At 38.3% G+C, this 17,698-nt stretch overlaps 1 pseudogene across 1 annotated transcript in view; it reads right to left on the bottom strand.

Annotated features, from left to right (window-relative positions):
* Positions 1-209: 209 nt before the first annotated feature.
* LOC143593826 (protein LATERAL BRANCHING OXIDOREDUCTASE 1-like) overlaps positions 210-17,698 on the bottom strand; it is a 31,893-nt pseudogene continuing 14,404 nt past the window's right edge. The window contains exon 3 of the transcript XR_013146204.1: positions 210-738. The product of XR_013146204.1 is annotated as a protein LATERAL BRANCHING OXIDOREDUCTASE 1-like (transcript). The remainder of the gene's footprint in view (positions 739-17,698) is intronic.

Raw genomic sequence — 17,698 nt, 5'->3', positions numbered from 1 at the left:
AATATAAGAGTCAGGTTTACTTAAACAGCATGCATTGAAGTAGAAAAGGATAACATACGCCAAGAAATGTAAACAGTAAACCATCCTAAATTTTACCCACGTTGTGGTCTGATTCACATGCAAATCCTCAGAAAAAAGAGTTGACTTTATCTTGAATTGACTTTTCTAACAAAACCTTAGAAGAATCAGATTTGATGGCTGATGCATAAGCTTTTGCTACATCTAATATGCATGTTTATCATATTCATATTTAGACTTAAACTACACCTGAAAAATAAAAGTTAAAACCTTGTGGAGCATAAAACAAATAATAAAACATCTTTTTATTAATGACCCAAATCTTGGATCCTAAACAACTTGTGTCATTACAACACCACATGGTCCACGACAGCTAATTTACAACAAGATAGCACAAACTTTTCTTACTTATACAACATTCTCGATACAAAAAACAACATTAAACAACATCCTTGATCTTCCGCTCATACCGGTTTTTTTAAAATGATAAATCTGTAAGTTTTCAACATCAAGTTTCTTGAAATTACTATACTTCCTTGCCACAAAGAACTTGCCGCGGTTATAAGCCTTGTATTTGGCCGGACTTTGCTCATATCGTCAACTCCGCTAGTGGCTCCACCATCGTATAGTGTGCAGGATTCATAAAAAAAAGGGATTGAAAATCTTTCTCTGGTGGAGTTAACTCTCACCCTATGCTCAACACTCTCATATGCATCGTTGCTCCCCATACCTACAAAACAAGAAGATCACAAATCTTTAGTTGCTCCATACCTACAAAACAAGAAGATCACAAATCTTTAATGCTGACCGACAAAAAAGTTAGCCGAGCATAGTTAACAGAAAGGGATCATGAACACAATCCGAACGTAATCGCATTCAGGTGAGTTTCTAGCCCCTTTCCTTTTAAACGTTTTGGGGTTGTATACATATTCGTAAGTAAAAAGGTTAATATACATGCTTTAGCATAGCATATGGTATGGGAATCTTTTATATAGTATTATATATTAAGTGTTTGTATAATGTATGTATGTTAGGGTGGCAGACCCTTATAATATCTATGAAGGTTATGGTGGCAGACCCCTTATAATATTTATGACGGATAGGATGGCAGACCCTTATAAGTTCTTTGAAAGATATGGTAACAAACCCTTATAATATATGTGAAGGTTATAGTGTGGCAGACCTTATAAAAATCTGTGAATGTTAAGGTGACAGACACTTATAAAATATGATGTACATAGAAATAACATTTTTTCGGCATCAAATAATCTCTAAAAACTGCAATTTCTATCTAATAACATAGCATAAAAGACTACTTATCATAATAAAACATAATTTCAGGTGAAACCAAGCCTCAAACGAAGAAACAAGCAAAAAGACGAAGAAAAACAGAAGAAAACACAATAAAACAAAGAAACAACGCCCCCATCGCTTCTGAAACAAGAAAAACAAAATCTGAAAGCAAAAGCATGGGGCCGTGCTCAGCATGCACGGGGCCGTAGATGGGAATGCAGAAAAAGACAAAGAAGAATTGAGCGCATGTCACTAAACAACACGGGGCTGTGCCTGCTAACCACGGGGCCGTTGCCACCACCCTCACACAAAAAACAAAACAAATCTGGCACATGTCATAAAAATACACGGGGCCGTGCCCTCATCTTCCAGATTTCCTATAAATAGTTGCTCATGTTGCATTCATCAAGTGTGCCTTGAAAAGAGTTCTCTCTGGTTTTCACTTATAAAAACACACACTAACACTCACTTTGAAGATCTAGTGAAGAGTTTGAAGGCTTGGAGGTCATTACCACTAATCATCATCATCAACCATCATTACCATCATTAAGAAGAATGGATTCATCTACACTTGGTTAGATTGTTCTAAGTTTAATCATGTATTTGTTGTTATCAATTATCTTAATGTCTATCACTATGCTCATTATGAGCTAAACTCCTTTTATCATCTAAAATCTATGAAGAAGCTTTGTTTTACTTGATAATTAATCAAGACATGTGATGTAGTCTAGTAAAGTACATGGTTATATTACAATTATCTTTTGATGAGAAATGTTTCACCATCTTAAGATCACTAAATTCAAAGTTGGTGGTTGTCAATATCATTGGCAATCGTTCATGATCGATTCATGTTCTTGAAAGATAAAATACTTTGATACATTATCGAAACACGGATCCTTATATTTTACTTAGAAATGATGAGATATAAGTTATGGTGAATTTTTCTAAACCTTGGTAATACCGAAAATGGGCTTTGCTTAGGATATCAAATTAGTCAAGGAAACCATATGTTAACGGAATGTGTAAATTATAACCTACATAAATCAACCAAGGGGGAGGTTGTGTGATGAACTACAACCACCCAAAGTTGTTAGAATTGGTATTTGAGAAATCGAAATCAATCCTAATCTTTCTACCTTTACGAAACTACTTGTCAACTCAAATCGACATCATTGAGATGGTATGACATTAGGAAAGGGGTGGACTTTAAAATGCGCATACCATCTCCTTGGTGCCGAAGATGCTCACTTAAGGTTTAAGAAGCTATCTATCATATATTGCTACGGCAAGTCTATCACATGTCTACATATTAATTATCAATGCTAAAAATGGAGTGGATTCTTGATCTTAGATGGTAACATTCGCATAATTGAACAACCCGTTTAGAATCTCTTGTCTTCGCGTCACCTATATTATATATATATATATATATAAGTATTTTATATTTTATAAAAAGCTCAAAAAAATTATTAACCCCCCAAAATGATTAAAACATCCGATTAAAGTAAAACAACGATTTAATATTAGAAACCTTTCTGTCCACGGATCGATATTGGTTCTTACCAATATTATTCTACATATACGATAGGTACACTTGCCTATTTGGTGTGTGTTTAGTCTTTGTAGAAATCACCTTTATAAATTTAAAACACGATCTTGTGCAAAAGCTAGATATCCAATCCATCATATTTTTACAAGTCGAGCACACAGCACATCAAAGTTTTTGGCGCCGCTGCCGGGGACACGTTACGTTTCTAAGAACGATCCAAGTTTTAATTTAATCATTGTCTATAATTGTACAAATTTTTAACTTCTATTTTATCTTATATTTAATTTTATTAAATATTAAACTATATAATTTTACGGCTAGCCTAATTTTTAACCTTTATTTACCTTACTTTTGAAATAGTTTAACTAACTTAGACATTAGTTTAGTTTAAAATAGCTTAACTTATAGTTCAACCTAGACTAACTTTAACTAACTTTTACTTTAGTGTAATTTTGATTTAGCCTCATGTATGTCCTCTACTTTTGAGCGTGAGCTTGTTTCTCCAATTTCTGAACTGGAACGACTCTTTCGTCGACGAACTCGTACAACGGGCTACAGAAACCGCAGAAGCAATAAAAGGCTAATCAGTGGACGCCCACCACATCAGAGAAAATCAACCCGAAGAAATGATGGCGGCCCAGAACAATGAGCCGAACATGAGCCAGTATGCCAAGCCGACTCTCGAAGGCTACGACAATGGATTGGCTCCTCCCGAAATCACCGAAAATTTCGAAATCAAATCTAGCACCATTAATTTGGTAGAAAATTCAGTTCAATTTCATGGTCTCATTCGATGAAGACCCTCTTTCTCACATATCTCGATTTCTACGAATTTGCGGAACCTTTAAAATTCAAAACTATTCAGAAGATCAAATCAAGCTTAAACTCTTTCCTTTCTCTCTAAGGGGCCAAGAGCTAGAATGGATAGAATCTCTTTCCTCTGGGTTCCATCACCACTTGGGACCAGATGGTTGAACAGTTTCTCCTCAAATATTTTCCGCCCGATAAAACTGCCAAATATCGAGCCAACATTACCGGATTCCGGACCGATGATGATGAATCGTTACACGCAGCATGGGAAAGATACAAAAGTCTTCTAAGAAGATGCCCACATCATGGACTGAGCGTATGGTTACAAGTCCAAACTTTCTTTGACGCACAATCCAGTCAAAACAAACAGGCCATCGACCAGATCGCTGGTGGAGACCTGGGATCCAAATCACCTAACGAAGCATTTGAAGTCCTGGAGAAGGCCACAAAGAAGAGTTTCCGCTTACAACCCACCAAGATCTACACCTACCCATAAGGGAATACACCACGTTGACTCCAACACTCTTGTCACAACCCAGCTTGAAGCCCTTTCTAAAAAATTTGAACAACTTCAAGCCGAACTATCAAAAACCAGACTTACCTGTGACACTTGTGGAGGAAGTCACGAGACGAGTGATTGTAAACAAGTCGTTATGGCCATGGAAGAAGTCGATTTCATTGCTCGACCAGAACAACGCTTTCAGCAATAACTACAATCCAGGATGGAGAAACCACCCGAATTTCAGCTGGAAAGACGGAGGTAACACTCAACCTTTATCCGGATTTGAGAAAAGACCAATGAATCAACCATTCCAACCTAAACCTCAATTTCAAGATCAAAGTTCTAATAGCCATCAAAACCCAAACTACTTGAAGATTGAAGAAATGTTAATCCAATTAATGACCAAAACAAATGAAGCCTAGAAGAAAGCCGACTCAAGAGCTGTTGATGTCAGCGGAGTATTACTGAAGCATGAGGCCGATCTCAAAAGTCAACAAGCATCACTTCAGAACCTAGAAACCCAAATCGGGCAAATTGCTCGACAATTATCCGAAAGACCACCTGGCACTCTTCCAAGCAATACAATCACCAATCCGAATGCAACAGCTAACGCCGTTACACTCAGGAGTGGTACAACCACTGTTGTTTCACCAACTTTGGAGAAAAAGTCTCCTGATGAAATGCTGGAAAGGCTGACCCCAACAAGCACAGTACTAGCCTAAGGGAGCTAGTTCGAACCTATGTTCCACCTATTCCATACCCTGGAAGACTGAAGTAGGAACGATTGGAAGCCCAGTATGGGAATTTTCTAGAACTCTTTAAGGCAACTCCATATCAACATCCCTTTTGTCGAAGCTATCGCTCAAATGCCGAAATACGCCAAGTTTCTCAAAGAAGTACTGACCAACAAGAGGAAGCTGAGAGGAGCTCTCACATGTCACCTTGAGTGAAGAATGTTCAGCTGTTCTCCAAAGCAAGCTACCAACAAAAATGACCGATCCAGGGAGCTTTACTATCCCTTGTCTCATAGGAAATTTATCTGTTAGCAATGCCCTAGCTGACCTAGGAGCTAGTATTAATTTAATGCCTTATGCGGTTTGAAAACTAGGGATAGGAGAACCAAAACCCCCACCCCCGCATGAGCATTCAGTTAGCTGACCGACTCCATTAAATATCCTCAGGGGCATTGTTGAAAACATGATTGTCAAAATTGACAAGTTCGTTTTTCCCAGTAGATTTTGTGATTCTAGACATAGAGGAAGACAAAAGCGTACCTCTAATTTTTGGAAGACCCTTTTTTAGCCACTGCAAAGCCTATCATTGATGTTTGCACCGACAAACTCACTCTTAGGGTCAATGACGAGGCAATCACTTTTGATATAGGGAAATCTATGCAATATCCGCAACAACACGATGACACTTTTATACTGTGTTGACATCATAGATTCCATCGTAAGTTGCTATATGTGAGATTCCTCCATTAATACTCCCCTTAGAAACACAAGTCTTAGACAAAATACTCAACAAACCCATCATAGAGAATGAAAATTTCAATAACAACTACCACGAAGAATTAGAAACAGCATGCGAAGCCATTGAAAACAATGAAAAATCAAAAACATCAATCGAAGAACCACCTGTAACATCCCGAAATTTCCAAAATGAATATTAATTATATTACTTAATAATAGAGGGAAAGTTGACTCGGGTTCGGGAAATAAATAATAGAGTAGGAGTTGCTATGAGTCGGGCTAGTGTCGGGTAATGGACGTTGGTTATGGATTTGGATTAATTGAGATGGGTAAATGAAAATGGGATTTCAGGGATATAAATACCCCCAAAATCCCAAAAATATCTTCATTTACATCTATTTCTTCACACACTCAAAACACACACATTCTAACCCGATCAAAATTCGAAGCCGAGACCCGAGATTTTGTTGATGGATCTGAGTTGGTAAGGTAAGAACAAATCCTCCAAAGCTTATATTACTGAATATGGTTAGGATTGGATGGGTTAACCGGACCCCGAAACCCAAACTGCCCAAAATCGGACCCCTAAAACGTCGATTTTAGGCCGATTTGATGGTTGGGATTTGTAGGCGCCGATCATACTCTACGATTCCGTGGGTACCAAAATCGAGTTATTTGGCTAAGAAACGAAGGAGTTATGGGCAAACAGATCTGCAGCGCGATAACTTCGCCTGCAAGATTAAGTTCGCCTGATGAACTTCGCCTTCAAGCGTAACTTCGCCTTCAAGCGTAACTTCGCCTAAGGATAACTTCGCCTACGGCCAAGTTCGCCTAAGGATAACTTCGCCTGAAGCTAAGTTCGCCTAAGGTTTAACTTCGCCTGAAGCCAAGTTCGCCTAAGGTTTAACTTCGCCTGAAGCCAAGTTCGCCTAAGGTTTAACTTCGCCTGAAGCCAAGTTCGCCTAAGGTTTAACTCCGCCTGAAGCCAAGTTCGCCCGAGGGTTAACTTCGCCTAAAGCCAAGTTTGATTAGAAAATAAATTATAAAGCGATAAGTTAAAGTAAGCTAATACTAGGCCACCAGATTAGATCAGGCGAGTATTGATTCGTGTAACTTGTACAGTCAGCCGAGCTCAAATAGAGAAGGGATTTACAGCTATCAGAAAAAGAAGCAGAGTTCAGGTGAGTTTCTAGCCCCATTTATGTGTTATGTTTTCGGGGCTGTGTGCATACTCAATATGTTTGTTAATACGCTTATCCTAAGAGATAAGTGTATGCCTTATGTGAATGATATGATATGTATGTATGATTGCTTGATGGTACGTGAACGATCTTCGGATATTGCACGTACTGTCAGGTTGTAACGCTATGTGTAAGGTAACTATGATATGTATGTCTATGTGTATGAACGTGATAAAGATAATAAAAGAAAGAAATGATAATGTATGGTTGTATGGTTACGGAAAGGGTACCGAGCCCTAATAATACTCGAGGTATGATGTATGGTTGTATGGTAACGAAGAGGGAATTGAACCCTACTAATATTCGAGAACTAGGGAACCGAACCCTACTAAAATTTGAGGAAAGAGGGTACCGAGCCCTAATAATACTCGAGAAAAGAGGGTACCGAGCCCTAATAATACTCGAGGTATGATGTATGGTTGTATGGTAACGAAGAGGGAATCGAACCCTACTAATATTCGAGAACTAGGGAACCGAACCCTACTAATATTCGAGGAAAGAGGGTACCGAGCCCTAATAATACTCGAGGAAAGAGGGTACCGAGCCCTAATAATACTCGAGGTATGATGTATGGTTGTATGGTAACGAAGAGGGAATCGAACCCTACTAATATTCGAGAACTAGGGAACCGAACCCTACTAATATTCGAGGAAAGAGGGTACCGAGCCATAATAATACTCGAGGAAGGAGGGTACCGAGCCCTAATAATACTCGAGGAAAGAGGGTACCGAGCCCTAATAATACTCGAGGAAAGAGGGTACCGAGCCCTAATAATACTCGAGGAAAGAGGGTACCGAGCCCTAATAATACTCGAGGAATGTAGGGCGGAATGCTCTTTATAACGTAAGATATGAAAGTAAGTTAATACAAAAGAAAGTAAGAAAGTATGAATGTAAGAAAGTATGAAAGTATGAAAGTATAAAAGTATGAATGAAAGAATATAATGTTATGTGAATGGTATGATTATGTGATTAACTAGAACTCACTCAGCGTAGCTGACTTTTAGTATGCACGCAGGTGAGCTGATTACAGAGCTAGCATGAGGATGACACACGGCATGGATTGAACGGCTGGCATCTGCAGAAAGAAGTAAAGATGTTTTAAATATAAGTTTGTGTTATGGTATCAAAAAAAAGATTTAATGTTTTGTAACAAATGATTGATGTTTTATATTCCGCGAAAAGTTTTAATAAACTCTGATTTGAAGAACTGTGTTTATGAGTAAATCCGACGCTAAAGTAGGGCTACCGGTTCGGGGCCTTACAAGTTGGTATCAGAGCATAAGTTCGAGAGATTTAAGCATCCTACATGCTTAGACTCGAACAGAGAATGGGATTTAGGTAAGAAAAGAAAGAAGATGCCAGTTCAAGAATGCCATGTGTCGCTCAAGCAAGATCAGTAAAGGTAAAGTGTATGATTAAATGATATATGTTAATGAGAAAGAAAAGATATGTGAACGATAGGGATAGGAATAATTGATTGTTTGATTTGACTAATTGCTTAAGTAGAACCAGCACAAATAGACTCATAAAGGGGAGTGTATAGGACACGGGAAGCAATGTGATCAGCTAGTCACAGCTGGCCACTGTTATTACCTGTTAGCCTTGCTATCCTTGTACTAAATAGTTCCTTGAGTGAGGATGTTTGTGTTTTCCCTTTTAGAATACTAATGGCTGGAGCAAAAAGGTTTGTTGGTAAGGGAGGTCACACTGGACGTCCTCTTGGAATACGCGTTGTCCGAGAACCTTCTGAAGAACTAGTTACTACCACGAAAAAGGATAAAAGTGAAACCTTGCAAGGACCAAGCAGTAATGAAGGGTATCAGCTGGATCCTGTTACTCAATTTGCCATTTCTTACGCTGTAGCTGCTGCAGAGAAGAAATTTCGTACTGATAAGTCTGCCGAAAACCATGCAAGGGCCACTGAGAAGGCAGGAGGAGACGAGAAGAAGGGTGATGATGATAAGGGAGGAGCGAAAGGAACCAAAGGATCTGTAGATGTCGTGGAGTATGCGGGGAAGAAGATACCAAAGGTCACGGGAAAGGAAACATGCAAAGTGTGCGGGAAGATGCACCTAGGAGAATGCAAGGCTGGTCCAAATCAGTGCTACCGATGTGGGAAGAAGGGACACATAACTCGTGATTGCACCGAGGACCAGAAATGTTATAAGTGTGGTAAGTCGGGTCACTTAGCTAGGGATTGTGGGGGAGCAAGAACGGTGGGGGAAAAGAAGGAAAGGAACCCAACCCCAGAACCAGAGGAAGCCAATGAGGTGGATCCACGCAAAAAGAAGGCAAGGCAAGAGGGGTTCACTGCTTGTGAAAAATGTGGGAAGAGACACCCCGGAGAGTGCAGAAAGGGATTAGGTGTTTGCTACAGGTGTGGAAGAGCAGGACATTCCTCTTGGGAATGTGATGATTACCATAGGTGTCACAACTGTGGAGGACGTGGGCACCTAGCAAGGGATTGCAAGAAGCCAAAGGGAGGACATGAAGGAGAAAAGAGTGCTTGAGGTTTAACAGATTCCTCCGTATGCTTAGGGAAGACATTCAAGAAGGCTAGATGCTAGCCATAAGTATTAAATCTATGTGTAACTTATTGATGACTCGATGCGTGTTGTTTTATGTTGAAATTTAGACTGGTGTTTATTAATTATGGTACGAATTGTCTGAATGCATGTTAGTCATGATAAATTGACGTGTTGTGATAGAGTGTCGACTTAGGCTTTGGCATTAATATGATATAAGACAAAGCCTCTTAAAGATCGAAACGAGACTTGGTACATCGAGGGCCTCATGGACAAGCTACCTTAAATAGCTAATACACATGACCACCATTCGATGACTGCAAAACCGGAAGTAAGAAGGGTAACATAGAAAACGAAGGCGATTCAATAAAGAGTGTAAATATAAGAAGTTTTCCTTTTTATAGGGAATAAGTTAGGTTTCGGGGACGAAACCTCTTTAAGGAGGGAAGACTTGTAACATCCCGAAATTTCCAAAATGATATTAATTATATTACTTAATAATAGAGGGAAAGTTGACTCGGGTTCGGGAAATAAATAATAGAGTAGGAGTTGCTATGAGTCGGGCTAGTGTCGGGTAATGGACGTTGGTTATGGATCTGGATTAATTGAGATGGGTTAAATGAAAATGGGATTTCAGGGATATAAATACCCCCAAAATCCCAAAAACATCTTCATTTACATCTATTTCTTCACACACTCAAAACACACACATTCTAACCGATCAAGATTCGAAGCCGAGACCCGAGATTTTGTTGATAGATCTGAGTTGGTAAGGTAAGAACAAATCCTCCAAAGCTTATATTACTGAATATGGTTAGGATTGGATGGGTTAACCGGACCCGAAACCCAAACTGCCCAAATCGGACCCCTAAAACGTCGATTTTAGGCCGATTTGATGGTTGGGATTTGTAGGCGCCGATCATACGATTCCGTGGGTACCAAAATCGAGTTATTTGGCTAAGAAACGAAGGAGTTATGGGCAAACAGATCTGCAGCGCGATAACTTCGCCTGCAAGATTAAGTTCGCCTGATGAACTTCGCCTTCAAGCGTAACTTCGCCTAAGGATAACTTCGCCTACGGCCAAGTTCGCCTAAGGATAACTTCGCCTGAAGCTAAGTTCGCCTAAGGTTTAACTTCGCCTGAAGCCAAGTTCGCCTAAGGTTTAACTTCGCCTGAAGCCAAGTTCGCCTAAGGTTTAACTTCGCCTGAAGCCAAGTTCGCCTAAGGTTTAACTTCGCCTGAAGCCAAGTTCGCCTAAGGTTTAACTTCGCCTGAAGCTAAGTTCGCCCGAGGGTTAACTTCGCCTAAAGCCAAGTTTGATTAGAAAATAAATTATAAAGCGATAAGTTAAAGTAAGCTAATACTAGGCCACCAGATTAGATCAGGCGAGTATTGATTCGTGTAACTTGTACAGTCAGCCGAGCTCAAATAGAGAAGGGATTTACAGCTATCAGAAAAAGAAGCAGAGTTCAGATGAGTTTCTAGCCCCATTTATGTGTTATGTTTTCGGGGCTGTGTGCATACTCAATATGTTTGTTAATACGCTTATCCTAAGAGATAAGTGTATGCCTTATGTGAATGATATGATATGTATGAATGATTGCTTGATGGTACGTGAACGATCTTCGGATATTGCACGTACTGTCAGGTTGTAACGCTATGTGTAAGGTAACTATGATATGTATGTCTATGTGTATGAACGTGATAAAGATAATAAAAGAAAGAAATGATAATGTATGGTTGTATGGTTACGGAAAGGGTACCGAGCCCTAATAATACTCGAGGTATGATGTATGGTTGTATGGTAACGAAGAGGGAATCGAACCCTACTAATATTCGAGAACTAGGGAACCGAACCCTACTAATATTCGAGGAAAGAGGGTACCGAGCCCTAATAATACTCGAGGAAAGAGGGTACCGAGCCCTAATAATACTCGAGGTATGATGTATGGTTGTATGGTAACGAAGAGGGAATCGAACCCTACTAATATTCGAGAACTAGGGAACCGAACCCTACTAATATTCGAGGAAAGAGGGTACCGAGCCCTAATAATACTCGAGGAAAGAGGGTACCGAGCCCTAATAATACTCGAGGTATGATGTATGGTTGTATGGTAACGAAGAGGGAATCGAACCCTACTAATATTCGAGAACTAGGGAACCGAACCCTACTAATATTCGAGGAAAGAGGGTACCGAGCCCTAATAATACTCGAGGAAGGAGGGTACCGAGCCCTAATAATACTCGAGGAAAGAGGGTACCGAGCCCTAATAATACTCGAGGAAAGAGGGTACCGAGCCCTAATAATACTCGAGGAATGTAGGGCGGAATGCTCTTTATAACGTAAGATATGAAAGTAAGTTAATACAAAAGAAAGTAAGAAAGTATGAATGTAAGAAAGTATGAAAGTATGAAAGTATAAAAGTATGAATGAAAGAATATAATGTTATGTGAATGGTATGATTATGTGATTAACTAGAACTCACTCAGCGTAGCTGACTTTTAGTATGCACGCAGGTGAGCTGATTACAGAGCTAGCATGAGGATGACACACGGCATGGATTGAACGGCTGGCATCTGCAGAAAGAAGTAAAGATGTTTTAAATATAAGTTTGTGTTATGGTATCAAAGAAAAGATTTAATGTTTTGTAACAAATGATTGATGTTTTATATTCCGCGAAAAGTTTTAATAAACTCTGATTTGAAGAACTGTGTTTATGAGTAAATCCGACGCTAAAGTAGGGCTACCGGGTTCGGGGCCTTACACCACCAGCCTTGGAATTAAAAGAACTACCAAAACATCTCGAATATGCCTTTCTAGAGAAAGATTCTCAACTCCCAGTAATTATTTCATCTCACCTTTCTAAAGAAGAGAAAGACGAACTCCTTAAGGTTCTCAAAAACCATAAGAAGGCTATCGCGTGAAGATCATGGATATCAAGGGCATTAGTCCCTCCTTTTGTACTCACAAAATCCTCATGGAAGAAGAATACAAACTCGTGGTCCAACATCAAAGACGTCTCAACCCCAACATGCAAGATGTGGTGAAGAAGGAAGTAATCAAACTGCTTGACGCCGGATTAATCTACCCGATCTCAGATTCACCTTGGGTAAGTCCCGCTCAAGTAGTACCCAAGAAGGGAGGAATGACAGCCGTAATGAACGAGAATGACGAGCTGATACCAATGAGGACCATCACAGGCTGGCGAGTTTGCATCGATTACCGGAAACTTAATAATGCCACAAGAAAAGATCATTTTCCACTTGCTTTCATAGATCAAATGCTTGAACGATTATCTGGAAAAATGTTTGATGTGGTCTAAAATATGCATAATATTATATTAATATTTCCTATACTTTTAAGTACTTTTGAGCCATGTTTTTATTAAATATATTTCTATTTGACTTATATTTGATTTTAAAGGTTTCAAGAAACAACGAGCTTAATAGAGTGTCCACATTTTAGTTAGACAAAGCGTATCTACTAATAATATAATAGTTATTAATAAATTTTAATGATGATTTAAATAATCAATTCTCTCTACTATATGTTAAATTAACAATGCATGCCTTAACAAACGTTTTATTGGTCTTGGCAGCGAATAAAGGGATCCTTAGGTGGGCCATCCATCATTTGATATTATTTAAAAGTTTCATGGAAAAATCCACTAATGAAGACCGCTCACGATTTTACAAAAGAAAATCGTAAATGGATTATTCAACATAATAATATTGTTATTGAGATTAAAAGGTATAAAGAAGGTGGGCTTATTTAAAATCATGGTGAGAATTAATAATTGAGTTACGTGGGCTTCAACAAGACCGATGGAAGCCTGGAACGACCCACTACAATGATCCATTAGAGAAAAAAAAAGGTTATGCCGGCTAGTGGGGGAAATATAAGGAATATATCAAGGCCGCAAGAGAGGGGATTTGAAAATATATATTATTATATTTCTTGAAAGGTGAAGAAGGCAGAGGGCAGACGTAGAAAAGGCTGCCAACAAGAGGAGCAAGCAGGGTTTTATCTACTCAACCAAACATTGTCTTTCGGTTTGAATTTATTTTGTTTTATTGTTGAGTATGATTGTTGGCTAAACCCCATAGTTACCTAGGTTATTGATGACTACTTTGTGATTTGCGGATTTTTATTGGTTTTTGGTTTCTAATGTTGAATTAATACTAAAGTAAAGAATCTTTTTACAATTGAATTGATGTGTTTGCGTATTTAGTTCTGATTTATTATTAATTTTTGTTCCGCATGTGTCTTGTTTAATGTTTTCAGTTATAGATGCATGTTTAGGTCGCTTACTGTGTGTTTGTGATTATTTATGGTTTTACTAGACGTAGTAATCCATAGGAACATTGGTTAGTAATTTGTTAGAGATTTATATTCTACCTGTCTAGAGCCTAAGAGGTTATAGATAGTCGGGTTATCCTTGGGATTAGGTGTTTAGGCTAGAACGCTCTGACAGGAGGTTTCCTAGATTCCCCTAGTTTCATTGTAATTTTGTATCTTTTTGTTTGTTCTAAGGTTACCCCTTGCACTATAGGGTGTATTGAGATAGTGAGACTGACGGGTGATCTGTCTTTTTGGGTACTTTAGTATTGTTGGAGAGACTGACAGGTAATCCAACCAACCAGTAAGTTTAAACGCTCCTTAGTTTCCTTGTAGGTCACACCCGGAGAATGATCAGGGATCCACTAGGTTGCTTAAGGGTGTCGTATATTAAGATCCCGGTTCCATCATAGATTCCATAGTCGAGAGAGATTCAAGATTCACAAGTAGGATTCTAAACCTAGGTAGTGCTTCTCCTATCTTTGAGTTCGTCTAGATAATCGAATTAAAGTATGTTTGTGTCAGTTTCAGTTTTAATTTATAGTTAATAAATAAAACAAAAACAAAAAAACTTATTATATCTATTTATTTAAGTTCTTAGTCAGAGTCTAGTTTAGGTGTCGCTAGTGTCTCGTGGGTTCGATATCCGGACTTCATTAGGCTTTACTACAGTTGATAGGTACACTTGTCTGTCTAGTGGTCTAGCATTAGGATAGTCTAGATTTATAAATTTAAAACTAGAGTGTCTAGGTTAGGTTAAGTTTTTATAGACCGTTTCGCACATCAACAAGCAAGATGCCAAACCTAGACTCATCTGATGGATCCTACTACACCAAGAATTCGACATCGAAGTTAAAGACAAGAAGGGAGCAGAAAATGTAGCCGCAGACCATCTTTCACGTTTAGAATGTCCAACTTCCAAAGAACTCCACAAAAAAATTATCAATGATAATTTCCCACATGAAGTTCTCATGCACATTCAAGAAGAGGAAAAAGACGAAAGTCCTTGGTATGCCGACTTCGCTAATTACTTAGCTTGTAGGATCCTCAGAAAAGGACTTACCCACCAACAACGGAAGAAATTTTTCTCCGACCTTAAGTTTTACTTCTGGGATGATCCATATGTGTTTAGAATAGGTGTGGATCAAGTCATTCGTAGGTGCGTAGCAGGCAAGGAGGCTGATGTGACCTAAAATATACATTAATAATATAATATTTCCTATACTTTTATGGTCTTTTGTGCCATACTTCATAGAATATTATTCCTATTTGGCTCATATTTCGAATTTTAGAGTTTAAAGAGATAACGAGCTAAAATGGAGTATTTTATCTAAACTTGAGACCCGCAACGTTTATTAAAAATTATTTATCTAAATAATAATATTAGTGTGCTAATATAAACAAATAAATAAATAAATAAAAACAACAAAAATAACGTCACTGCATTTGACTACATGATGACGTTCATAATATCTAATTTTATTTTAATAATTTAATGCTAATATTTGATATCTTTTAAAGTTGCAGTAACTCGTGTGAATTTATGTTAATGGGTCATTCAAGAATGAAGTAAACATTAAAGATTATATTGGCTTACGTCACTTGAAAAATGGGCCGAACCAAGAAAGCTAATAAATCGAAAAAAAGTTTTTTTGTATGTGGAAAGGCTATAAAACATAAAGAGGAGGAGGGCAGAACCCTACGGGAGAAGAGTCAGACGCCAATCAAGGGGCTGCCAGGGGGATCTGAGGTCACGAAAGTCAGCCAGGGGGGCCACCCCTGTTACTTGGTGTTGGTTGTGAGTTTGGAACAGACTATTATGCTTGGCTAAACTTTTATACTGACTGGGTTTAGATGAATAATTTTTAGCTCGTTTTACTTTTGGTTTATTTATTGATTGGTTTATGTTTTGGTAAAGGTTTTATTGTGTTTGGTTGTGATACATATGTAGCCCTGCTTGCGGTGCGCACATATGATGTATATATGTGTGAACCCTCGGGTGGGCAAAAGTGAAATTGCACTAATTTTGACGTTATTTTACTAATCTCGTGAAAATAACGTTAAAAGTGACGGACGGTTAATCAGGCATCATGTAGTGGCGTTGATAGCCGAAAGACAAGGGTACATGCACCGATCAGCCGGTCCCGATGATTGAGTGCTATGTGCCTTATATCCAAGGCTTGATGCAAAACTACTATCGAGCCGGGGGTCTCACCGGAAGCAGCCTCTCTATCCTTATGGGGTAGAGGTAAGGCTGTCTACATATTACCCTCCTCAGACCCTACCATAGCTTTGCTATTGGTGGGATATACTGAGTACGATGATGATGATGATGATGGTTGTGATACATATGCATATTTGGTATTAATTTATAATCAATTTACTATTCCTTATGCGTCTTTGTGAACGTCTTTCATGAATGGATGCATATTAGGTTGTTTACTGTGTGTTTTCAACTAGTTTATGGTTTATTGTTAACGTATTCCATATGAACGGTAATTAAGAGTTTAGATATATGATATGGTTTAAAATATACATGTTATTATATAGATATTTCCTACATTTTCTAGTATTTTGAGCCAGTTTTTATTGAATATATTTTTATTTGGCTCATAATTGAATTTTAGAGATTAAATTTTTAAATGAGCTAAATTAAAGTATTTATGCTAAACTTGAGACCACAATGGCATCAAAATAATTACTGGTGGAATAAATGGCCACATATTTTGTGGAGTTTCATGTTCAGATGCCTATTAAAATATAAAATTCCACGTTAACCATGATTCAGTTACTTATGAGTTTTATTTTTTACAAGGTGCAAGAGAACTCGTTGAAATATGTCAAATGGGCTGATGGTTGGTGGTAGAGATGGTCAAAAAAACCGGTCCGGGAACCGGTTTGCCGGTTTAAACCGGAAACCGGTTTTTACGAAAACCGGTTTTTTAAAAACCGGTTTGACCGGTTTACAAACCGCCGGTTCGTATTTCGGTTACAAGTTTTAGAGCCAAAACCGGTTAACAAACCGGTTAATGGAAAAACCGGTTTTTTTTAAAACCGGTTATTATGAAAAAAACCGGTTATTAACCGGTTATTTTAAAAAAAAAACCGGTTAACCGGTTATTAACCGGTTCTAACCGGTTTCTAAACCGGTCCTAACCGGTTAGACCGGTTAGGGTTTTGACATACAAAAACCGGTTATTAACCGGTCCGGTTATTAACCGAACCGGTTTTTTTCGGGCCAAAAAAAACCGGTCCGCTTAATAACCGAACCGGTTTTTTTAAAAAAAGCGATTTGAGCACCTCTAGTTGGTGGGCCCACAAGAAAATGAAAAGAGAAAATGGATTCCAAGGCTAAGCAAATAAACAAAAAGAGAAAGAGAATTGGGCCTATGAAATTAAACTTGTTGGTGGAGTTTGGAGTGGGGCTCAAGTTTTGTTTATTAAAAACCCTACCACAAGAAAGATATATAATATATTGAGAGAGCGGCAGAGACGAGAGGAAGATATATATTATATAGAGAGGGGTTCGAGGGTTTTGTATGGTGGCGTAGAGAGAGGAGGTCAAAAAGAAGAAGTTATATTATTATTTTGAAGTTCACGTGGAAACCATCACGTGCGGCTACTGTTTTGTTTTGGTTCTGTCAAAGCACCACAATTTAATTGATGGTTCTTGGTTTTTTATTGTGAAGTTCACGTGGAAACCAAAAAAAAAAGAGAAAGCAAAATAAAAAAAGAAAAGTCAACCTTTTGAAGTAAACAAATCCCATCAAGAATTGAAGGTAGTGTACGCTACTGTGTAAAACAAAGCATAAGGCAATTGGCAAGAGGTCCGAAACTATTATTATTAGTTATATATTTTGCTTTATAATTATTGTCATGAACTCATTTATTTTTGTTTCACACTTTATTATGAGTAGCTAAACCTTTATACTACCTAGGTTTTGGT

This window comes from Bidens hawaiensis, unplaced genomic scaffold (genome assembly GCF_021521415.1).
Source record: "Bidens hawaiensis isolate Kalapana, Puna unplaced genomic scaffold, B.hawaiensis_p1.1 tig00042837_1, whole genome shotgun sequence".
NCBI classification, from domain to species: Eukaryota; Viridiplantae; Streptophyta; class Magnoliopsida; order Asterales; family Asteraceae; genus Bidens; species Bidens hawaiensis.
Note: the sequence above shows the minus strand (reverse complement) of the source record. Positions and strands in the feature narration are given on the sequence as shown.